Raw genomic sequence first — 26,612 nt, 5'->3', positions numbered from 1 at the left:
TGTAATGTTTACTGTTCATTTTGATTGTTTATTTCACTTTTGTATATTACCTACTTCACTTGCTTTGGCAATGTTACGTAACATACGTTTCCAATGCCAATAAAGCCACTTGAATTGAATTGAATTGAGAGCGACAGAGCGAGAGAGAGAGAGAGAGAGAGAGAGAGAGAGAGAGAGAGAGAGAGAGGAAGAGACAGAGCGGAAGAGAGAGAGGAATAGAGAGATCAGACAACTCAAGGTAAGGGTAATTCCACTCAAATATAGATTTTGCCTGAACTATACCTTTAAAGCAGGGTTGTCAAAATGTTTCTTTTAATATTCCTTTTTTTACCAGGTGTTGACTGAGAACACATTCTCATTTACAACAACAACCTGGGGAAAGTTACAAAATGTAGTAAAAATATATGCTTAACATTCAAAATATATAAGCAAGCAAAAAACAAACACAAATGATAGGAAGAGAGTGAGAGAGAGAGATAGGGGGGGAGAGAGAGAGATAGGGGGAGAGAGAGATAGGGGGGAGAGAGAGAGGGACGACAGCAGCTCACAGCTGTACTCCTTAACCGTTGTGTGTGTGTGTTAGTGTTTTAGTGTTCGTGTGTGTATGTGTGCGTGTGCGTGTGCGTGACAAAGAATGTGTGAGTGAGTGTGTGAGAATACCTTATTTACCTCAACACTAATGCCTAACTCGCACACTAGGTCTATGTGTCTGCGCTGTTTCCTAACCTCTGTGTGTATAGCCTTAGCCTATATATCATCTCATGCTGCACTGTGTGTGTGTGTGTGTGTGTGTGTGTGTGTGTGTGTGTGTGTGTGTGTGTGTGTGTGTGTGTGTGTGTGTGTGTGTGTGTGTGTGTGTGTGTGTGTGTGTCTGTTTGTGAGTGTGTGTGCGCACCTGGAGTTGCAATATAATTTTTGTATCCGATACTTTTTCCTGCACGGGTCACTGCATAGGCCATACACATCACTGCAGGAGAAGACACTAGCACATCAAATCACTCATGGAACAGAAACACACACAAACACTAGAATCATTCTACTCACACAGAGGGCTCTGACACTGGCCATGTGATCGCATCAATCACAGTAATAGCTTTCTTTGGGTCCACTGTGACTGATACAAAATACAAACAAACTCTATACCCAGAAATGGGCCAACACATTCTTGACTCAGTAGCTGACTCATATCCGAACCTACAAAATGATTACCACCCCCCCCCCCCCCTCCCGCCACATGCACACAAGTATACATACACTCACGCATGCACACACACACACAATGTGGCCTTTAAACATGGATGTGTGTTTACAGCGGCTTTAATACAGATGGATTTTATTTAGATTTCCCCTCGATTTAGTCTATGAGAGACACAAACAAATGAAAGAGCACTCTGCCAATGACAGGAGGTCCAAAGTGGTGCGTGAGTGTGTGAGGAGTTTGAGGAGTTATTGGAGATTGGTAATGACGCCTTATATCCTACCACATCTCTCTCTCTCTCTCTGTGTGTGTGTGTGTGTGTGTGTGTGTGTGTGTGTGTGTGTGTGTGTGTGTGTGTGTGTGTGTGTGTGTGTGTGTGTGTGTGTGTGTGTGTGTGTGTGTGTGTGTGTGTGTGTGTGAGTAAAGTGCTCACATGTGTAGGTGTTTTGGCCTAACCTGAGTTCACACTACCACCTCTTACCCCATCTATCCTCTTTCTATCCTCATCCTCAAGATTACAAAGCTACGGTATAAAAAAGAGAGAGGAACAAAGAGAAGAAGATGAAGATGAAGAAAAGTAAGTGAACGGGGGAAGAGGTAGAAAACGGCTTTTTATCTTCATCTATGTGGAATCAAAGCCGGCTCCTGCTATAGGAGGTATCTCTTCTGGAAGAAACGTTAGTAACTTTCTCCACCACACCACATCACACACACTGCTTCCCACTGGGGAAGTTATGGGCTGCACTAGGGTTGGGCGATATATAAAATGTATTTGATTCATTTGAATTCATGTTTTTGCACGATATTCCAAATGCCTGTATCCCAGATTCAAGGTTTTTTGTATTTTTAGCTTTTATGAGCGTTTATGTCCGCTTGTTCTCATGTTGTCTTTTTGGTCCCGGCTCGTTCGCTCCTTCTGTGCTGTGCACTTTCCCATTTACACCAGAGGTCTGTATATAATGACGAGATGCTCATGTCCCCTCCCTAACAATGGGAGTCGTTGTCTCAAAGGCAGAAAGGCAGGTGACAAGTTTAGGTTCAAAATAAGCACATAGAAATGCGTTGGGCTTATTTTGGACAGATTTTGGAGAGAGTGAAACCTCTCGCTTCGCCTCTTTCTCCCAAGCCCCTCCCCCTACCACTCACAACAACAAAGATGAGAGATTACTTCCTCCTCTCTGACAAATGGTTTCAACTCAGTATTTGCATTTGAGGTTTGGTTCAACAGAATGAGTCATATGGACACCGAAACACATTGAGACATTATTTTACTGTAATAGAGAAGTTAACCTTTTGAACCATACTGAGTGGCAGGTAGCCTAGTGGTTAGAGCATTGGGCCAGTAACCGAGAGGTTGCTAGATCGAATCCCCGAGCTGACAAGGTACAAATCTGTCGTTCTGCCCCTGCCGTCATTGTAAATAAGAATTTCTTCTTAACTGACTTGCCTAGTTAAATAAAAAAAATACCCTGTTTGTGTTTCAAATCCTCAAATTTTGAGCAGAGCAGACACTACTAAAACAGATGTACCAATGAACATTCATTCTGGGAAATTAATGCTCAGTTTGTAGCGCATCACGGTACCACGTATCACTAGCAGCATTTTAGTCAAATAAAGATTGTTATAGTAGCTGTTTAGTCTGTGTTTTATAAATGTGCAATAAGCATAAAACAATTATAGTTCATTAATGAGAAATAAGGCAGGCCACTTGATTTCAACATCTGAACAAAGTGGACAGGCTAGCACGCTGTTCAAACAGTTGGAGACGGACAGAAGGGTGTGTTCATAACAATTCAACTGTTCTACCTTGTTAGCTGAATCCAGAGCTTGTGAAATTATACCTAGATCCAAGTTGGATAAACTTGAAATATAAATATTATCTGGCTACTCACTAGAACGTGGGCTTGTGCTCGAGAGATTGTTTATGAGATCTGTGTTCCTCTTCTATAATGCCTGCTACGTTATTAGTGAATGTGCATTATGCATGGCTCTGGTTACATTTGTGACAAAAAGGGCATTTTTATAGACAGACCTGAAAGCCAGATCAGTGATTGCTGCAAAAAAAGCAGGTACAACTTAAATGATGAATGATTAGTGGGTCTTATGGTTGTGGAAGGAATATATTCATCTGAGGTATAATTTCACTCTGAATTCCTTATATTATTTCTGACTGTTTAAATGCACTGTATTTGACCTTTAATTGTACAACAAAGCTTATTTAGAAAAAACATTTACAAAATGTATATATATATCGGGAATCGCCCAGCCCTAGGCTGCACAGGCCAAAACACACACACACAAACACACACGTCACGCACACACACACACTAACGTCACATACACATAGCTCGAATACATTCACATACATGCACATATCTAAAAATGCTTTCACTGGCAGATGTATGCACGAATGCAATCACTAATACATATAGTATGCTTGCCAATACATACCAGGACAGTTAGAAATTCTGACACGCACATACACAATCACTCATACATGCACACAAATAAACACACACAAAAGTGCACAGAAATAGGATACTTTCAACCCCCCCTCCCAACACAGCACTCCTAATAGTGATGGGTGAACCTATGATGACTGGTGAGTGTGTCGGGGGAGACCCTGTCCAGCCAAGCTCAACCTCAGCCTGTCAGACTGACAGCCCAGCAGGAACGAGATGAAACACCAGAGGGGTCAACGGGTCCATGCTGCTCACTAACTTTGTGTCTGTCTGTCTGATTAAATGTCTGTGTGTGTGTGTGTGTGTGTGTGTGTGTGTGTGTGTGTGTGTGTGTGTGTGTGTGTGTGTGTGTGTGTGTGTGTGTGTGTGTGTGTGTGTGTGAATAACACACACCGCACTGTCTCATGGCCATATTAGGCCAGCTATTTTGATATTGAACTAAAATAGAGTGAGGCAGCTGTCTGTCCCATCCTGAGACCACCTGGCCAGCACACTGCATAGGTGACTCTGCCATCAATAAAGCCTGGCTGACACGGGACACACACTGGAATGGAGGGCATGTGTATGTGTGTGTGTGTGTGTGTGTGTGTGTGTGTGTGTGTGTGTGTGACAGGGTACAGAAATAGCTGGTTGGTGCCAGAGTGTTGGTCAAGACAGGTCTCATTAATAGTACTGTTCAGCCATTGTGACATTTCTGTGTCCCACATCCTTCAGCCAGGAGCACAATTGCCAAACCTTGACTATTAACCTCGCTTGTATACAACCACAATCATACTCACCCACACACCAAAACAACAAAACACAAACACGGTTCAACAAGTTAAGGTAACACTTTATTTGGATAGACCATCTGTAGATGCGACTATCAGTAACATTTACATTTACATTTTACATTTAAGTCATTTAGCAGACGCTCTTATCCAGAGCGACTTACAAGTTGGTGCATTCACCTTATGATATCCAGTGGAACAACCACTTTACAATAGTGCATCTAACTCTTTTAAGGGGGGGGGGGGGGGGGGTTAGAAGGATTACTTTATCCTATCCTAGGTATTCCTTAAAGAGGTGGTGTTTCAGGTGTTTCCGGAAGGTGGTGATTGACTCCGCTGACCTGGCGTCGTGGGGGAGTTTGTTCCACCATTGGGGTGCCAGAGCAGCGAACAGTTTTGACTGGGCTGAGCGGGAGCTGTACTTCCTCAGAGGTAGGGAGGCGAGCAGGCCAGAGGTGGATGAACGCAGTGCCCTTGTTTGGGTGTAGGGCCTGATCAGAGCCTGAAGGTGCCGTTCCCCTCACAGCTCCGTAGGCAAGCACCATGGTCTTGTAGCGGATGCGAGCTTCAACTGGAAGCCAGTGGAGAGAGCGGAGGAGCGGGGTGACGTGAGAGAACTTGGGAAGGTTGAACACCAGACGGGCTGCGGCGTTCTGGATGAGTTGTAGGGGTTTAATGGCACAGGCAGGGAGCCCAGCCAACAGCGAGTTGCAGTAGTCCAGACGGGAGATGACAAGTGCCTGGATTAGGACCTGCGCCGCTTCCTGTGTGAGGCAGGGTCGTACTCTACGAATGTTGTAGAGCATGAACCTACAGGAACGGGTCACCGCCTTGATGTTAGTTTCAACTAACTCTCTACTAACCCTAGCCCTAACCCTAACCTTAAGCCTGATCCTAACTCTAAACTTAACCCTTAACCTAATCCTAACTCTAACCCTTATTCTAAACCTAACCCTAACTTTAGCAAACAGTTGCTTATCAACAGATAGTTTGTATGACCATCTGTAGATGCTCTACAAAAGGCAACATTGTGCTGCCCTTTTATAGGCTTTCGACACTGTTGACCATTCATTATTAATTCGTAGACTGCCTGAAATTGGCCTGGGTCAGGCAGCCTGCATTTGGTTTGAAAACTACCTGACAGACAGGACACAATGTGTTTCTTTTGATGGAGTTAAGTCAGGTTTTCTTGATATTACTAAGGGTGTCCCACAGGGGTCGATTTTGGGCCCTGTACTTTTTACTGTCTATGTAAACAACAGTGGTTTGTCTGTAGGAAATTGTAACCTCCACTTGTATGTGTAACAGTATAACTTTAGTACGTCCCCTCGCCCCGACCCGGGCGCGAACCAGGGACCCTCTGCACACATCAACAACGGTCGCCCACGAAGCATCGTTACCTATCGCTCCACAAAGGCCGCGGCCCTTGCAGAGCAAGGGGAAACCCTACTTCAGGTCTCAGAGCAAGTGACGTAACCGATTGAAATGCTATTAGCGCGTACCCGTTAACTAGCTAGCCATTTCACATCCGTTACACTCACCCCCCTTTCAACCTCCTCCTTTTCCGCAGCAACCAGTGATCCGGGTCACGGCACCAATGTAACAGTATAACTTTAGTACGTCCCCTCGCGCGAACCAGGGACCCTCTGCACACATCAACAACGGTTGCCCACGAAGCATCGTTACCCATCGCTCCACAAAGGCCGCGGCCCTTGCAGAGCAAGGGGAAACCCTACTTCAGGTCTCAGAGCAAGTGACGTAACCGATTGAAATGCCATTAGCGCGTACCCGCTAACTAGCTAGCCATTTCACATCCATTACATATGCAGATGATACTGTTGTGTATTCTGTTTCCTCTTCTGTTGACAAGGTTCTCTCTGAGCTACAATCTGCCTTTTTGCTTCGCAGAAAGCCCTTGTTGGACTGATGGGTACTTAAAGTGGCAGCCGCAGTTGAAACAATAACAAAGCATTCTCCCCACTACTGTTTCGGTATAAAGCAGGGGGATGGGGATGGAGGAATGTAACCACTCAATTTCAAAGAGAGCTATGAATGACCATCCATGACATCACAAATATAGTTTTAACCATGTTTTTGCTATACAGTGTTAACACTTACTTTGTTTACACACTTTGGAGTAAAATAAGCGTATAGTTTGGGTTCTGATGGGGTATGACAGTTGAACTAAACTCATGAGGCATTTATAGGTAATATTCTTCAAGAATCAATGGGTACATATATTGAACACAAATATAAATTCAACATATAAGGTGTTGGTCCCATGTTTCATGAGCTAAAATAAAAGAGCCCTGAAATTTTCCATACGCACAAAAAACGTATTTCTCCAAAATTTGTTAACTTCTCTGTTAGTGAGCATTTCTTCTTTGCCAAGATAATCCATCCACCTGACAGGTGTGGCATATCAAGAAGCTGATTAAACAGCATGATAATTACACAGGTACACCTTGTGCTGGGGACAATAAAAGGCCACTCTAAAATGTGCAGTTTTGTCACACAACACAATGTCACAGATGTCTCAAGTTTTGTGGGAGCGTGCAATTGGCATGCTGACTGCAGGAATGTCCACTAGAGCTGTTGCCAGAGAACTGAATGTTAATTTCTCTACTTTAAGCTGCTTCCAATGTCATTTTAGAGAATTTGGCAGTCCGAACAACCGGCCTCACAACCGCAGACCATGTGTAACCACGCCAGCCCTCCACATCTGGCTTCTTCACCTGCAGGATTGTCTGAGACCAGCCACCCGGACAGGTGATGGGTTTGGCACAACCGAAGAATTTCTGCACAAACTGTCAGAAACAGTCTCAAGGAAGCACATCTGCGTGCTCGTCGTCCTCACCAGGATCTTGACTTGACTGCAGTTCTGCGTCGTAACCGACTTCAGTGGGCAAATGCTCACCTTTGATGGCCACTGGCACGCTGGAGAAGGCTGCTCTTCATGGATGAATCCTGGTTTCAACTGTACTGGGCAGATGGCAGATGGTATGACGTCATGTGGGCGAGTGGTTTGCTGATGTCAACATTGTCACGCCCTGACTTTAGTTATATTTTAGGGTCAGGGTTAGGGTCAGGCACCGTGTTATGCGGTGGAGCGCACGGTGTCTCCAGTACGCGTTCTTAGCCCGGTGCGCTATATCCCAGCTCCTCGCATCGGCCGGGCAAGAGTGGGCATCGAGCCAGGACGGAGTGTGCCAGCCCTGCTCTCCAGACCTCCAGTGCATCTCCTCGGCCTGGGTTATCCTGCACCAGCCCTACGCACGGTGTCCCCGGTTCGCCAGCACAGCCCAGTGCGGCCTCTTCCAGCTCCCCGAACTTGCTGGGCTACAGGGGGTATCCAGCCAGGACGAGTTGTGCTAGCTCTGCGCTTGAGACCGCCAGTGCGCCTCCACGGCCCAGTGTATCCGGTGCCTCGGCTAAGGAAGAGGCCTCCTTCATGTCTCCCCAGCCTGGTGAGTCCTGTGCCTGTGCTAAGCCCTAACCCTCCTGCATGTCTCCACAGCCTGGATGAGTCCTGTGCCTGCTCCCAGAGCCAGGCGTCTTGTGTGTCTCTCCACTCCAGTGATGATCCATGGCACGAAGCCTCCAGTGATGATCCATGGCAAGAAGCCTCCAGTGGTGATCCATGGCACGAAGCCTCCAGTGATGATCCATGGCACGAAGCCTCCAGTGATGATCCATGGCACGAAGCCTCCAGTGATGATCCATGGCACGAAGCCTCCAGTGATGATCCATGGCAAGAGGCCTCCAGTGGTGATCCATGGCACGAAGCCTCCAGTGGTGATCCATGGCACGAAGCCTCCAGTGATGATCCATGGCACGAAGCCTCCAGTGATGATCCATGGCAAGAGGCCTCCAGTGGTGATCCATGGCACGAAGCCTCCAGTGGTGATCCGTGGCACGAAACCTCCAGTGATGATCCGTGGCAAGAAGCCTCCAGTGATGATCCGTGGCACGAAGCCTCCAGTGATGATCCGTGGCACGAAGCCTCCAGTGATGATCCGTGGCAAGAAGCCTCCAGTGATGATCCGTGGCAGGAAGCCTCCAGTGATGATCCGTGGCACGAAGCCTCCAGTGATGATCCGTGGCACGAAACCTCCAGAGACGGCCTCCAGCCCGGAGCCTCCAGAGACGGCCTCCAGCCCGGAGCCTCCAGAGACAGCCTCCAGCCCGGAGCCGCCAGAGTCTCCCTCCAGCCCGGAGCCGCCAGAGTCTCCCTCCTGTCCGGAGCCGCCAGAGTCTCCCCGCCAGAGTCTCCCTCCTGTCCGGAGCCGCCAGAGTCTCCCTCCTGTCCGGAGCCGCCAGAGTCGCCCTCCTGTTCGGGGCCCGCTGCAAGGGTCCCCAGTCCGGGGTCGGCGGCAAGGGTCACCTAAGTGGGCCAAGACTAAGGTGGCGCGGGGTCCACGTCCCGCGCCAGAGCCGCCACCGCGGATAGATGCCCACCCAGACCCTCCCCTATTTCTTTAGGTTTGTGGCCAGAGTCCGCACCTTTTTTTTTGGGGGGGGGGGGGGGGGGGTACTGTCACGCCCTGACTTTAGTTATATTTGTTTTCTTTATTTTTTGGTTAGGTCAGGGTGTGACAAGGGTGGTTTGTTTAGTTTTTGTATTTGTCTAGGTTTTAGTCTTGTCTAGGGGTTTTGTCTATCTATGGGGATTTTGTATGGTCTAGGGGATTGTAGGTTTATGGTGGCCTGAATTAGTTCCCAATCAGAGACAGCTGTTTCTCGTTGTCTCTGATTGGGGAGCCTATTTAGGTTGCCATTTTCCATGTTGGTTTTGTGGGTAGTTGTTTTCTGTCTTTGTGTCTGTACCAGACAGGACTGTTGCGTTTTGTTCCACTTTTGTTTTTTTGTTTCAGTGTTCAGGTTATAATAAACATCATGAACATGTACCACGCTACGCTTTGGTCTAATCCTTCTTCCTCAGACGAACATCGTTACAAACGTTGTGAACAGAGTGGCCCATGGTGGTAGTGGGGTTGTGGTATGGGCAGGCATAAGCTACAGACAATGAACACAATTACATTATATCGATGGCAACTTGAATGCACAGAGGTACCGTGATGAGATCCTGAGACCCATTGTCATGCCATTCATGTATCTCCATCACCTCATGTTTCAGCATGATAATGCACGGCCACATGTCGCAAAGATCTGTACACAATTCCTAGAAGCTGAAAATGTCCCAGTTCTTCCAGGGCCTGCATACTCACCAGGCCATTCACCCATTGAGCATGATTGATACGACAGCGTGTTCCAGTTCTCGCCAATATCCAGCAACTTCACACAGCCATTGACGAGTGGGACAACATTCCACAGGCCACAATCAACAGCCTGATCAACTCTATGTGAAGGAGATGTGTCACGCTGCATGAGGCAAATGGTGGTCACACAGATACTGACTGGTTTTCTGATCCAGATTAGGGCCTAATGAATTTATTTCCTATTAACTTATTTCCTTATATGAACTGTAACTCAGTAAAGCCTTTGAAATTGTTGCATGTTGATTTATATTTTTGTTCAGTGTGTGGATGTAGCAGCTGCTGATTGCCCATTTTAATGCAGGCAAAACTACGTATATGTTATTTTCCAAATATCTTAAAAATGTATCTGATGATTTATGCATTTGTACATTGGATGGTGCCCACATTGATCGTGTTCCCGCTTATAAATATCTGGGTATCTGGATTGGCGAGAAGATATCTTTCAGGAAGCATATTGAAGAGATAGATAAGTTAAGAAACAAACATGGGCTTATTTTATAGGAATAGGCCATGCCTTTCATTAAATAGTAGAAAACAAATCATACAGTCGACATTCATACCGGTTATAGATTATGGTGACATCCTTTATATAAGGGGTGGGCAACTTTGATGGGGGTGGTGGCTACAAAAAAACGGAACTCATCATGAGGGGCCGCAGTGGCTTCTGGGTCTGTGTACCCACATCCAACCCCCTGCAATTCTACTCATTTTGCCATGGGACAGAGAGAAAAATGTGCAGTTTTATAGCTAACTTCCTGCAATTCTACACATTTTGCCATATGGTGGAGGCAAATGTTTGCAGTTTTTAATATGATAACTGATGATCAATGGGCTCCACCCCTGTCGGTAATTTGACAATGCTTACCACAACTTTAGATAGCTGGCCGACAAATTTAGAAATGTCACCTTGTGTATTATATTATTCTAACTCTCAACAGCAAGTTGAGACTCCCAGTTGCCCATCCCTGGTTTATATGAATGCAGCTGCCACTGTATTGAAGCAATTGGACGCAGTTTATCATAAAGCACTGCGCTTTATTACGGGCGACAGGTTCAGTACACATCATTGCTTTTAGTTTAAAAATAATCAAATGATTACGTAGTACCTGTCTTGACTGCTTCAAACCGGAAGAAGCTAATTAAGCTAGCTAATGTTAGTATGGCTTTCTCATCCTGCAGTTACAAATAACAACAACTCTGTTCAGAATATTAAGTAGCAGCCTACCTGTTGGCTTATGGGAGTTGTAGCCTATTGTTCTCCTTTAACTTTTAATTCTGTCATTTTAATTCCATCTTCCATTGATTAGATATCTCCTAACTTTTGCCACACACAGAGACATAACTGTAGCCTATTGCTGCTTTGATGACTTATGATTGGCCAACAACAACCCCCCCCCCCCCCCCCCCCCCTGCAGCAGTCAGTTAAAATTACACATATCCGAGACCTGTGAAAATCAGATCCGACCCAGACCAGTGACATTAGTTAGAGTTCTGTATCCAGACCCGCTCTTGGTCCCGCATTGGATCTTGGGTATTCGGGTACAGGTGGATCCGTGAAGACCTCTACTCTGATCTGCACTTTAGCCAATGAACCATGTGTGAAAACAACCTAAAACATGCCAGTCTGTTCACACACACAACACACACACACTCCCTTTGCGCTGTTTTGTGATCACCAAACGTCTGTAGCCGTCTTAGGTCAAGACACATCTCTGTGAGTTGACATGTGGATGCGGGGGGGACGTGTTCAGACCTGCCTGGTTTTCTTTTCTTTCTGTACACAAACAACATCTCACTGTCACCACATCATTCCTCATCCTGAGCAGGGGTCCTCTGAGAGTGGAGTGTCTGTTTTGGCCTGAAAGGAGGCCCCATCACTTCTACAGGAGTGCAGGTCTCTGAGGATGTGTTGTATACTCTTCCAGTCAAGAGGTTGACAGTTTCCTGTTATCCAGACTTACGATAAGTAACCACAAGACCAGGAGCCAGGTTCTCCCCCAAATGGCCTCATTATGTAGGCCTAATAATACAGACCCTCATGAAGAGAACGCTGTGTGTTACTTTAGCACAACTGATCAAATTTCACATGTAAATGGTTAGCCACAAAACGTTTAGTCCAGGTGAAGTTAAAGGTGCTTCTTGCTTCCTAGCAGACGTGGCACTTAGTTTTAACCCTCCCTTCATGTGACATTAGGTTCCGATTACACCCTGACTGACATAGCAGAACATTCCCCCTGATGTTAATTTACGGCTGGTAGTCAATCTCTCACTCTAGAAACCCACTGTGCTGCATCTGTATGTGTATCTGCAAGTGTTTTCTCACAGGTTATCACTTTCGCCTCGATTTCCCAGCTGTAATTCAAGCCACTCTAATAAATGGCTTTTAAAGGCCTCTGACCAAGTAATAAGCAGATGTAATCTCAGTCTTAAAATCATCTCAGGTGGGCTTTCTGTTTCTACCACCTAAACCTCACCTGAAGGTCTTGATCCACCCCTTATCTGTGCATCACCTGATATTCCTGGCTCCTCCCTTCTACCATGAACCTCACCTAAGAATTGTGTCCCTGCTCACATTTGTAGACGTTGTCCCCATCATCATCTCACATCATCCTCACTATGACTCTACCGCTCACCAGTTAAGTACCTCATCAGACCTACCCTAAAAGGCTCTGCCCCTTAACACATTTCCTCACCTAACCTATCCCTTACCTGAGAGTCCTGTCTCTCCTACGCAATCCTCACCCTCAAACCTACAACACCTGAGAACCCAAACCCTGAATCTCACCTGGAAGTGTACTTTCCTCCAAACTCCTCACCTGTAACCCACTAGAAAAGGCAGGTGCCTGCAAATCCCTGTGGGTTCTGTCTCACCCCCCCCCCCCCCCCCCCCCCCCTCCTCCTCCATACCTCTTAGTCTCACCTGTACCCTACTTGGAAGACAGCTACCTCCAAATGTCTCACCTGACAGGTCAGGTGTAGTCTCCAAAGAGGATTAACGGCAGAAATGATTTAACAAATTGACCTGCCGCCAGCCATGAATGCTCCTGGGAGGCCACAATTCAACCCTTGTTTTGGTTTTATGCATGATATTCAGCCTGTAGGTTCTCTGTGGAATAAATGCTGACACTGTGTGAAGAAAATGTATTGCAGGTCAATGGATTCAGCACATTTCACCTTGGATGTAGAGTGACTATTCTTTGCCAACACTTTATTAAGCAAAGTTCGTTTTTCTACACCTCAAAATGTCTGGGAAGTTGAACAGCCTCCCCTTCTTAATCCTCTCCAGATGTGTAGGTCAGTAGGAGAGTGAAGAGAATAGCGGGGGTGAACACACCATTAGAGAGGAGAGGAGAGATGTGAAGCCATAGTAAAAAGAGAGGGAGACGGAAAGAGCAGTGGGAGGTGGAGAGAACAAGGGATGAGTAAGGAGGGGAAGGAGGTTGTCACTCGCTGCAGGGGTGAGGTACAGTAGGAGGGCCGGAGGTTAGAGCGACGGGGGTCTCCACTGTCATGATGGTGGTGGAACCACAGGGACTGAGAGCTGTAGGAGCATCTAAGAGGAAATAATAATGTAGTAGTAATAGTAGTGTAGACAGAGACCCCTAAAGCGCTGGAAAACTGTCTAGACAAGCGATACATTGGGTTAAACAACCTGTGACCCCCCGAATGAAGAAAACCAATGTTTCTAATCATGTCCCAGACTTAATACACATGCCGTAAGGAATTTGCTGCAAAACAAAAATTGGGAAACACTGGGAGTAAATTACTGAGATTTAAAGAATATGTTCTGGATATTGAGTCAGAGTTGTCTTGGGCTGACCTGCAATTCCTCATACCTCTGTTTTCCCACAACACAAACCTGCCCAAAGAAATACCATACAGATACAGTACAGATCTAGATATACAGATCAGATACAGAGATCAGATACAGTACAGATCTAGATATACAGATCAGATACAGAGATCAGATACAGTACAGATCTAGATATACAGATCAGATACAGAGATCAGATACAGTACATATCTAGATATACAGATCATATACAGAGATCAGATACAGTACATATCTAGATATACAGATCAGATATAGAGATCAGATACAGTACAGATCTAGATATACAGATCAGATACAGAGATCAGATACAGTACAGATCTAGATATACAGATCAGATACAGAGATCAGATACAGATATAATTTAAAGATCAGATCTCAGTCTATTTAGAAACCCTAATTTTTCATTTATCAGCCCTGTTACGGCGTGGTTTGTTTTTGTTGATACTAGGATCTCTGACTCTGTGTGGGTGGCTTCTGCATCTGTTGGGTTCTGGGTTTCCTGAGATCTGTTGACTAACAGATGGAACAGTCAGCATCGAACAGTCAGCGCTCTCAAACTCAATACCTCCACCAGCTTAGGGTCATTCATCCACTCGTTTAGCTGCCCTGAGAACTCTGAGAAGGAATGAATGGCATGGACAAGACAAAGAGATGAGAGGGAAGAGCCTTTGAAGAAACCTGTTCATATATGTCACGGTCAATAGTTTTCTGCCAAAACAAACTGGAAACCTGAGCAACACTGACAAACTTGACAAAAGTCCCAAACATCCTGGAAAACCCTCGCTACAAGGCCAGGGAGAAAAATGAAACAGTTTTTCTCTTGAATTGTGTGAGACAGCGAAGAAAGTTATGTGGCTTCCTTTTCTCCTTGCTTCCTGGCTTTAGCAACCACAGATGAGAGTGTTGGCATCCCCTGATGTGTTACTCAGGATTACAAACAGAAACATCATGGGAAAGTGGGGACACAATTAGGAAAATGTAAGAAAACTGGGAATCAATGCACTTACAAAAGAAAAAATATGTCTCCCTTAAGTGCGTAATCATTTTTTGTGGTCTGCTTGTCTGGGCGTAGAGATTGAGATATCTGTATCATGGCAGGCAAGAGCTAGTTGTTGGCCTAATGTAGTTTTCATGTCCCTGAATGACTGAGTATTAATGAAGATATATGAGTTTGCTAATGCTTCTTGGCACTGCCATCGGGAAATCACTTATGACATTATCTTCGCCTTTGTCACTACCGTTATACTGCCGCTCACAGTGGAGGCTTTCCAGGATCAGCCTGAGGTTTTTGGCATACACACTCCGTCTGGAAGGTGTGCCAGTCTGCAGTTGAATGTGTCAAGTTTTTTTTGCCTATCTTTTGGTTTGAGGCATACTTAGCTCTGAAAGGAGGTACTGAAAAGAGTTTAGGAATGGTTCCTCCCTTGTGCCGAGTGCTTTGCAGAGACATGAAGACCATGAAATAAAGTTGTACTCCATCCAGTATTTGTACAAAGACGTCAGTTGGTTTAACGAAGCATTAAAAAAAAGTGATGGCTTGGGCAAAGCTTGTTAGGGAGAAATGTCCAAAACGATCCGTGACATTGCAAGTTAAGACATATTGTACCACAACCTCAAGGCTAAAAGGACTGCATACATATACAACCTGTTTTTGGGGGAGAAGAAATTAAACACAGTACACGGTCATTGGATGAGACAAGCATGAAGTTGGTGGATAATAAATATTGTTTCTGCTGCTCGCCAGACATGCAATGGTATCCTTTACATTTTAATAAGCATGTACAACATAATATAAACTGATGGTCAACAAAACTCTCAACAAAACAGCTGGAGGGGGGCTGAGACCATTAATCCGAAACTATTATCTTTAGCCATCTCAAAAGTAATATTATTCTTCATGGCTTTTTTTACAGGTGACCACCGGGGCATTATGAAGGAGAGGTAATTGAATTTCCAGCCGGGCCCACGTAAAAAGCAGCTCACTCTGCTTGGAGCAGATCCTCCCGGATCCCCTGGCAGGATGTAAAGATCACAGGCCTGTATGGACGCTCTGCTGGGACCACAGGATGGGGTAGCCCTGAAAACAAAGAGGCCCTGTTCTGTATACCCACCCAGGGGTCCATACAACCTCCCAAAACCTCTATGTATGTATGTAAACTTCCCATATGTGCATGTCTTAATAAGTCAATAGGGACTCAATATAGGATATTGCTATTTTCTTTGTCATTCAGCACATGGATGAGAATCAGCCATATCTTGCAAGTGAGGTAAGATACTTATACCCCTGTGTAAGACAAAAGATAACTCTGGCCCCAATCCTTTCAGTAGTTGGATGCATTTATCCTCTGAGATGATATTAATGTGTATTCCTTAGAAAAAGCTTTAACAGGTCAACCGGCCAATATACATTTACTATATAAAAACATGAAGCAAAAGTTATTAATTACAGCACTGGGTATAACTAACAATAACTCCATTGTGAAAGATACACCCTTAGGCTCCATGGTTTGATTGCATTCTGGCCAAAGTCCCAGGGAAATGTTCAGGGATTGCCTATATATGTTTGGGTTAGGGGTTGATTCTGGCTTGTCCTATAGAATTAACGCCTGGACAGACACTTCCCAAAAGTGAGACCAATGAACAGCAAGGGGATTGTAGGAGGCCAGCTGCAGCTGTGACGCTATGGAGGAGTGGGAATCACACCTACTATGGGGACTCACTAACGCAACAGAGTCTGATTCAGGACCCAAAGGCAGATGTTTATAGCTGGATGCTAAGGTTGATCAATTCCTCTTCGTACACAATGGATGTGTAAAAGTGGCTTTACAAAACGTACCAAGGGGAACACCTACTGTAGCTAACAATTACAGGGAGAGTAAACATTTTTGTAATGTTACTTGTAATGTTTCCCTAATGTTTGAGTGTACAGTTTTCCGTTAGTTAGGGGAACATTCTATGTTAACAAAAACCTTCTGAGAACCTTTTTAAAATGGTCCCTTAATGTCAAGCAGAAGTTATCTAGAACAATGTTCTCAGAATATACAACAATGCACAATGCATTTTATAGGACGTTGCAAGAACATTCATGTGTCCAGTTTACAGAGGGTTAGGAAAACATCCCATCAATGTTCCAACAAACATACACAGGACATGTTCTCACAATATTAGATATTAATGTTCTAGACACGTTTCATGGGAACGTTGCAAGAACATTTCTGTGTATCAGCTGTCAAGATGTCGCCTAATGGTCCAGAAGAAACGGTTTCCCCCCCAAAACAGTTTCATTACACCTTGTTACTGTTGCCAAGCCCTTCAAGGTGAACTGCTGATCCATTCAACGCTCTTGTTGTCAAGGTTAGGGATACTCAAACACAACGCTTCTGACATACAGTGTTTTCAACTTACTTATTTGACACACGATAACACTGTGCATGTTCATTTATACAGTAATCGTTATTCAACATGTCCTCACCTGGGCTTTGAACTCACAACCTCTTGTTTCAAGGTATGCAAATCTTCCTGCTATGCCACCATGTCTGTGTCAGTTATCAAATTGTTTGAATATTCTCTCATCATTGATTTGATTGACTTATATTTCAACAATGTAAGGGCTTTCTGTATAGTTGTCTAATGTTGGTGTGGCATATTAACCTGTTTTAATGATACTCCTGAACAACTATGTTCTTGAGTGTCCTTTCAACAGAGCTGAGATTTACTTCAAAGTGCGTTCACCCTATTGCTTAGACATATCAAGTTATTTCAGATCGACACAAGTGCCTAGGGAGGGGTTGGGTTTCTTCTGGACAGGGCCTAACTATACTGGCCCAATACGCACATCCCCTAGAGATATCCCTTTTTGGTACAGGGTGTTCATCATTGGTGCTGGTGGCCTGGGATCAGGTCCCGCTGGGGTGAATCACCCTACCCATCACCCATTCTTAGCTAAATCTGTTCATGTCATTATATGGCAGCAGTTACAACACACATATCTGATCTAATTAAAATGTGTTTATCATTGAAAGATGGGAATCGGTAGAATTCTAGATAGCTGGAGCATCTCAAAGAGTCTTTTTAAAATCCACACCACGTGTACAACGTAGAAAGAAACATGTGTCTCTGATAAGGAATCACCATTTACAGCTCTCATCGTTGCATTTATATCTGTAACATTCCTAATATGTTGCCGCAAACATGGCCCAGGTGGTAATGTTGCTTCTGATAGAAACATACCCGAAACATGGTTTACATATTCTCAGAATATCATAAATGTGTATATTTGAAGAGTTTCATTCCAAAACACTATATATCAATTTTCAGAAATGTTGGTCAATTCGACTTTATTGTTTAAAGAACTTATGAAAGAGATTGATGTGCTTTTTCACTATCTAATCATGGCATGGGGTTCTTGTATTTGCTTGAAATCTATCACTTGATGGTTTCATTTCAGAGAGACAAATAATCATGTTTTTTTGCAAAAGCGCTGTATATCTGCCTCAATCTCAGAGAAACAAGTAGTACTGCTCGGTCAAATGTAACAAATCACAAAATTGAATAATAAAGAACTGCACAATGTGTGAACATTTCATTCCAGCTAAACAATGACTATATACAGTGCATTCAGAAAGTATTCAGAGCCCTTGAATTTTCCACATTTTGTTACGTTACAGCATTATTCTAAAATGGATTACATTTTTTCCCCCTCATCAATCTACACACAATACCCCATAATGACAAAGCAAAAACAGGTTTTTAGATATTTTTGCAGATTTATAAAAAAATAAAAAAAAATATCACATTTACATATGTATTCATTGGCTGCGATTACAGCCTTGAGTCTTCTTGGGTATGAAAGAATGGTTTCTCCCATTCTTCTCATCAGATCCTCTCAAGCTCTGTCAGGTTGGATGGGGAGCTTCGCTGCACAGCTATTTTCAGTTCTCTCCAGAGATTCAGAGACTTGTCCCGAAGTCACTCCTGCGCTGTCTTGGCTGTGTGCTTAGGGTCGTTGTCCAGTTGGAACGTGAACCTTCGCCCCAGTCTGAGGTCCTGAGCGCTCTGGGGCAGGTTTTCATCAAGGATCTCTCTGTACTTTGCTTTGTTCATCTTTCCCTCAATCCTGACTAGGCTCCCAGTCCCTGCCGATGAAAAACATCCCCACAGAATGATACTGCCACCGCCATGCTTCACAGTAGGGATGGTATTGGCCAGGTGATGAGCGGTGCCTGGTTCACCTCCAGATGTGATGCTTGGCATTCAGGCCAAAGAGTTCAATCTTGGTTTCATCAGACCAGAGAATTTTGTTTCTCATGGTCTGAGGTGGCTTTTGGTGGCTTTTGGCAAACTCCAAGCGGGCTGTCGTGCCTTTTACTGAGGAGTGACGTCCATCTGGCCACTCTACCATAAAGGCCTTCTGTAAGGTTCTCCCATCTCCACAGAGGAACTCTGGAGCTCTGTCAGAGTGACCATCAGGTTCTTGGTCACCTCCCTGACCAAGGCCCTTCTCCCCCGATAGCTCAGTTTGGCCAGGTGGCCAGCTCTAGGAAGAGTCTTGGTGGTTCCACACTTCTTCCATTTACAGTAGGAATGATGGAGGCCACTGTGTTCTTGGGAACCTTCAATGCTGAAGAAATGTTTTGGTACCCTTCCCCAGATCTATGCCTTGACACAATCCCATCTCAGAGCTCTACAGACAAATCCTTTGACCTTATGGCTTGGTTTTTGCTCTGACATGCACTTTCAACTGTGGGACCTTATATACTGTAGACAGGAATGTGCCTTTCCAAATCATGTCCAATCAATTCAATTTACCACATGTGGACTCCAATCAAGTTGTAGAAACATCTCAAAGATGATCAATGGAAACATCATGCACATGAGCTCAATTTCGAGTCTCATAGCAAAGGGTCTGAATACTTATGTAAATAGGGTATTTTAGTTTCTTAATGTAATAAATTTGCATACATTTCTAAAAACCTGTTTTCACTTTGTCATTATAGGGTATTGTGTGTAGATTGATGAGGAAATAAATACACGTAATCCATTTTAGAATAAGTAATAAGGGGTCTGAATTCTTTCTAAACGCAAATTGTTTGTCCTCGGTTGCAACACTCACTACCGAGTTCCAAACTGCCTCTGGAAGCAAAGTCAGCACAAGAACTGTACATCAGAAGCTTCATTAAATGGGTTTCCATGGCCGAACAGGCATACACAAGCCTAAGATAACCATGCACAATCTGGGTTTGGAGGATGCCAGGAGAACGCTACCTGCACCAATGCATATTGCCAACTGTAATGTTTGGTGGAGGAGGAATAATGATCTGGGGCTGTTTTTTATGGTTCGGGCTCCTTAGTTCCAGTGAAGGGAAATCTTAATGCTACAAGCATACAATGACATTCTAGACGATTCTATGCTTCCAACTTTGTGGCAACAGTTTGGGGAAGGCCCTTTCCTGTTTCAGCATGACAATGCCCCTATGCACAAAGCAAGCCAGGCCTAATCACATAACATCAGTGCCCGACTTCACTAATACTTTTGTGGTTAAATGGAAGGAAGTCCACGCAGCAATGTTCCAAAATCTAGTAGAAAGCCTTCCCAGAAGAGTAGAGGCTGTTATAGCAGCAAAGGGGGGACCAACTCCATATTAATGCCCATCATTGTGAAATGAGATGTTCGACGAGCAGGTGCCCACACACTTTTGGTCATGTAGTGTATTTTTTAAAACCTTGTCAAATGCTAATGGGATTCATGCTGTAGTCTAACCCATTTCCAATAGGCTATTGTAAAGCCGAAAGATGTTACTTGTGTTGTTAGCCCGCTTAATTAACCTTTTCCTTGTGGAAATGCTCCCATTATTTTGAGTTAATCAAAGAGAAAGAGAACAACATTTTAGTCAAATGCAAACTCTGCAAAGGCAGCATTGATCTCTTCGTCCAGAAACACCACATCAAACCTGAAAAAGCATCTGGAGGTCGTACACAAAGCTGGTAGCAAAAGTTCTAGAAATTAGTGAAAGAGGAGAAATCTATACACATTATGATAATTAACAAAGATGCATAAATAACATGTCCAAGTGTTCTAACGAAATGTGTGATAAATGTTTTGATAAAAGTTTTGACACACCTAATCATTCCGGGGTTTTTCTTTATTTTTACTATTTTCTACACTGTAGAATAATAAACACATATGGAATCTTGTAGAAACCAAAAAAGTGTTAAACTAATTTTATATTTGACATTCTTCAAAGTTGCCACCCTTTGCCTTGATGACAGCTTTGCACACTCTAGTCACCTGGAATGCATTTCAATTAACAGGTGTGCTTTGTTAAAAGTTCATTTGTGGAATTTCTTTCCTTCTTAATGTATTTGAGCCTGTCAGTTGTGCTGTGACAAGGTAGGAGTGGTATACAAAAGATAGCCCTATTTGGTAAAAGACCAAGTCCATATTATGTCACGAACAGCTCAAATAAGCAAAGAGAAATGACCGTCCATCATTACTTTAAGACATGAAGGTCAGTCAGTGTGGAAAATTTCAAGAACTTTAAACGTTTCTTCAAGTGCAGTCGCAAAAACTATCAAGCGCTATGATGAAACTGGCTCTCATGAGGACCGCCACAGGAAAGGAAGACCCAGAGTTACCTCTGCTGCAGAGGATAAGTTCATTAGAGTTAACTGTACCTCAGATTGCAGCTAAATAAATGCGGTATAGTTAGGCCATGTCCAGAAGAAACCCTCCTTCCTAGGCACTTGTGTAGATCTGAAACAACTTTATAGGGGGTAAGCAGTAGGGTGAGTGCACTTAATCTGAGCTCTGTTGGAAGTACACTTAAGAACATATTTTATTGATCATAGTTGTTCAGGAGTATCATTGAAACAGGTTAATATGCCCCACCAGACATTAGACAACTATACAGAAAGCCCTTCATATCCTGAAATAAGTAAATCAAATCATTGATGAGAATAGTCAGATTAACTGATAACTGATGTGGTGGCGTAGCAGGAAGATCAGAGTATTGTGAACCATGTGAGTTCAAATCTCAGGTGAGGGCATGCTGAATAGTTGTTACAGTCTACGTGCCTAATGTAAACAGGTCAAATATGTCAATTGAAAACACTGTATGTGTGAGTATCCTTAACCTTGCCAACAGACAAAGAGCTGTGAATGGATCAGTAGTTCACCAATCAGGGCTGTGATTGGCTTGGAAAGTTCCCATGAAATGTGTCTAGAACATTAATATTTTAAGTTCTGAGAACATGGTAACCACTTTTCTGGGTAAGTTCTATTTGACATTATGGGGATGGTCTTTTGAAAACATTCCTTGCACATCACAGGAACATTTCTATGAAAACTTGACTCCAGTTCACAATAAAGTTCAGCTGGAAAGCATGACGGAAATAAACTGATACTGTAGGGAAGTGATCCCTATTTTTCAAATAAGAAGGATCACGCAATTTGGCGAGGTTAAGGTTGGTATTTTTTTCTCTCACCCTAGTCATATTAAGAGAGGATCCGGTACAGAAGTGTGAGGGAATATGGATGATTGGTAGTTGGTACAAAAAAAAGAAACAATTCCTGACCTGAAATTGCTTCAGAGCCTTCTGTTTTTGGATGGAGTAGCAGTAGAGGCTTACATGGTATGGTCCTATTCTATTACCAGTGGCATGCAAACTCTATACCTCCCTTCACTGAACACCACTGCCTCAGGGTATGCAGATATTACTTCAGGGAAAAAGCTCTTAGCAAGCAGACAGGTAATACTGTCTGCGCCTATCGAGACTGGATGGAGTCTGGTATCTGGATTTTAACTGCGATGTACAAGGCCCAAGCGTAGGAGTTTAACATGATTTTCTGGACGATGACAGAGTAATGTCTCTGTCAGTGGGTGCACCAATGGTGCTAAAGATCTGTCTGCTTTACATTATGGCACCTCCCAAGGCTTCCCCTGCTGTTTATTTGACATACAGACCCATAATCAGAGCCATATTTCAGCTGCAAGGAGGTCGGGTGGGGTCTGGTCAGATGTAGGAGGACCAGTGAATGATTCGGCTGTCACATTGTGGCGAGAGATAATTCTGTACTGTATCAAAGGTGTCCTCTGGACTCTGCATGGCGTGAAAAGTATTCCACGTCTTTAGCAGGTTCACCTTCATAAAGCACCCCATTTTGAAAGCAACTGTCTTTCAAAGGCATGGTAAGAAGGTATATCTTAGCTCGTTGTCGTTTAGGGGTCGCCTTAACCTAACTCTGACATATCTTTGGATCTTGTCTCCTTTAGCCTTCTTCCAACTTGTCAGTGTATGAAGGCATGTTATATAGTCTCTTGTTGCATGATGCAGAGGGTTTCACATTTGCCATGAAGAAATACATTTACAGCACATAGGTTCTCATGGAGATCTTCTTCAGACCAAAACATCTGGAGATTTCCTGAAGATCAGTTGTAGATTAGATACAGCAGAACGCTTTTTGTGGCTCGCTGGACTGCAGTGGCTCTGAAGGTTTCTGACAGCTCCAAACAGCTGTCTCCTTTGTATGTGTGATGCCTTTCCCACTGTGTGTTCCTTGGGCGATGATCTGATAGGATCCAGCTGCAGCTATGGATCCTCTTTTTTCAGTCAACTGCTCCCCAAACCTTGAACATGCAGAACTCTAGATCGATTCAAACTGGCCATTCAGCCCATCCAGGCTACGTGTTTAGCACTATCTGGGGAACAGTACATTTAAAAAGAAACCATCACCACGTCTAGTCTGCTTTTGATGTTTCCACGGGTTACATTTTATTGCAGGTTGGTAATTCAAGCGTGAATAGCTACATTTTCATTTTTGAAACAACAGTTCTTTACCCCAAGGTCAGGCACATGTTCTTCATAGACAAATCTTTAAGAGTGCATTCACTACAGCCTGTGTTTCGTTGACATTTCCCATCCTGATGCTTACATGGGAGATCACACTGTTAAGTAGGGGTTCTGTGTTAAGAGTAGACACATTTGAGGACTGACGCTAAGTGGGTGGATGATTATGGGTGCAGACCAAGGAATCCCCCCTTTCCACAAACACACAGGCTCCCCAACAGCTGTGAGGTCACAGACAATAAAGCATCGAGGGCACCCTGATCTCATATATGGAAGCAGTAGAAGACTCTTCAATGTGTTTTAGGGTTGTCTTTCCCCTACAGTACACCAAACATACAGTTGAAGTTGGAAGTTTACATACACCTTAGCCAAATACATTTAAATTCAGTTTTTCACAATTCCTGACATTTAATCCTAGTAAAAAATCAGTTTTAGATCAGTTAGGATCACCACTTTATTTTAAGAATGTGAAATGTCAGAATAATAGTAGAGAGAATTATTTATTTCAGCTTGTATTTCTTTCATCACATTCCCAGTCGGTTAGACGTTTACATACACTCAATTAGTATTTGGCAGCATTGCCTTCAAATTGTTTAACTTGGGTCAAACGTTTCAGGTAGCCTTCCACAAGCTTCCCACAATAAGTTGGGTGAATTTTGGCCTATTCCTCCTGACAGAGCTGGTGTAACTGAGTCAGGTTTGTAGGCCTCCTTGCTCCCACACGCTTTTTCAGTTCTGCCTACACATTTTCTATAGGCTTGAGGTCAGGGTTTTGTGATGGCCACTCCAATACCTTGACTTTGTTGTCCTTAAGCCATTTTGCCACAACTTTGGAAGTATGCTTGGGGTCATTGTCCATTTGGAAGACCCATTTGTGACCAAGCTTTAACATCCTGACTGATGTCTTGCGATGTTGCTTCAATATAGACACATCATTTTCCTGCCTCATGATGCCATCTATTTTGTGAAGTGCACCAGTCCCTCCTGCAGCAAAGCACCCCCACAACATGATGCCATCTATTTTGTGAAGTGCACCAGCCTTTCCTGCAGCAAAGCACCCCCACAACATGATGCTGCCACCTACGTGCTTCATGGTTGGGATGGTTTTCTTCGGCTTGCAAGCATCCCCCTTTTTCCTCCAAACGTAACGATGGTCATTATGGCCAAACAGTTCTATTTTTGTTTCATCAAACCAGAGGACATTTCTCAAAAAGGTACGATCTTCGTCCCCATGTGCAGTTGCAAACCGTAGTCTGGCTTTTTTATGGCGGTTTTGGAGCAGTGGCTTCTTCCTTGCTGAGCATCCTTTCAGGGTATGTCGATATAGGACTCGTTTTACTGTGGATATAGATACTTTTGTACCTGTTTCCTCCAGCATCTTCACAAGGTCCTTTGCTGTTGTTCTGGGATTGATTTGCACTTTTCGCACCAAAGTACATTAATCTCTAGGAGACATAACGCGTCTCCTTCCTGAGCGGTATGACGGCTGCGTGGTCCCATGGTGTTTATACTTGCGTACTATTGTTTGTACAGATGAACGTGGTACCTTCAGGCATTTGAAATTGCTCCCAAGGATGAACCAGACTTGTTTAGGTCTACAATTCTTTCTCTGAGGACTTGGCTGATTTCTTTTGATTTCCCCATTATGTCAAGCAAAGAAGCACTGAGTTTGAAGGTAGGCCTTGAAATACATCCACAGGTACACCTCCAATTGACTCAAGTTATGTCAATTAACCTATCAGAAGCTTCTAAAGCCATGACATAATTTTCTGGAATTTTCCAAGCTGTTTAAAGGCACAGTCAACTTAGTGTATGTAAACTCTGACCCACTGGAATTGTGATATAGGGAATTATAAGTGAAATAATCTGTCTGTAAACAATTGTTGGAAAAATTACTTGTGTCATTGTAACGATCGTCTGTGGTGGTAGAAGGATCGGACCAAGGTGCGGCGTGGTAAGTGTTCATGTCTTTTTAATAAACAAAAACTGAACACTGGAACAAAAACAATAAACGAAGTGAACAAACGAAACAGTACCGTGTGGTGATAAACACTGACACGGAAGACAAACACCCACAAACCAAAAGACAAAACAGGCTACCTAAATATGGTTCCCAATCTTAGAGAATGACAAACACCTGCCTCTGATTGAGAACCATATCAGGCCAAACGACAAACCCAACATAGAAAAACAAAACATAGATAACCCACCCAACTCACACCCTGACCACACTAAAACAAAGAAAATACAAAAGAACTATGGTCAGAACGTGACAGTACCCCCCCAAGGTGCGGACTCCGGCAGCAAAACCTGAACCTATAGGGGAGGGTTTGGGTGGGCATCTGTCCGAGGTGGCGGCTCTGGCGCTGGACGTGGACCCCACTCCACCATTGTCTTTGTCCGCTTTCTTAGCGTCCTTTGAGCGGCTCATGACTGAGAGGTAGCTCATGACTGAGGGGTAGCTCATGACTGAGGGGTAGCTCATGACTGAGGGGTAGCTCATGACTGAGAGGTAGCTCAGGACTGAGAGGTAGCTCAGGACTGAGAGGTAGCTCAGGACTGAGGGGCAGCTCCGGACTGAAGGACAGCTCCGGACTGAGGGGCAGCTCCGGACTGAGGGGTAACTCCGGACTGAGGGGTAACTCAGGACTGAGGGGTAGCTCAGGACTGAGGGGCAGCTCCGGACTGAAAGGCAGCTCCGGACTGAAAGGCAGCTCAGGACCGAAGGGCAGCTCCGGACTGACGGGCGGCTCTGGCAGCTCCTGACTGGCGGGCGGCTCTGGCGGCTCCGGACTGACGGGCGGCTCTGGCGGCTCTTGACTGACGGGCGGCTCTGGCGGCTCTTGACTGGCGGGCGGCTCTGGCGGCTCCTGACTGGCGGGCGGCTCTGGCGGCTCCTGACTGGCGGGCGGCTCTGGCGGCTCCTGACTGGCGGGCGGCTCTGGCGGCTCCTGACTGGCGGGCGGCTCTGGCGGCTCCTGACTGGCGGGCGGCTCTGGCGGCTCCTGACTGGCGGGCGGCTCTGGCGGCTCCTGACTGATGGGCGGCTCTGGCGGCTCCTGACTGACGGACGGCTCTGGCGGCTCCTGACAGACGGGCGGCTCTAGCGTTTCAGGACAGACGGGGCTCAGACGGCGCTGGACAGACGGGCAGCTCAGGTGGCGCTGGACAGACGGGCAGCTCAGGCGGCGCTGGACAGATGGGAAGTCAGGAAGCCTCCAG

Source organism: Salvelinus namaycush, chromosome 29 (assembly GCF_016432855.1).
Source record: "Salvelinus namaycush isolate Seneca chromosome 29, SaNama_1.0, whole genome shotgun sequence".
NCBI lineage: Eukaryota > Metazoa > Chordata > Actinopteri > Salmoniformes > Salmonidae > Salvelinus > Salvelinus namaycush.
Note: the sequence above shows the minus strand (reverse complement) of the source record.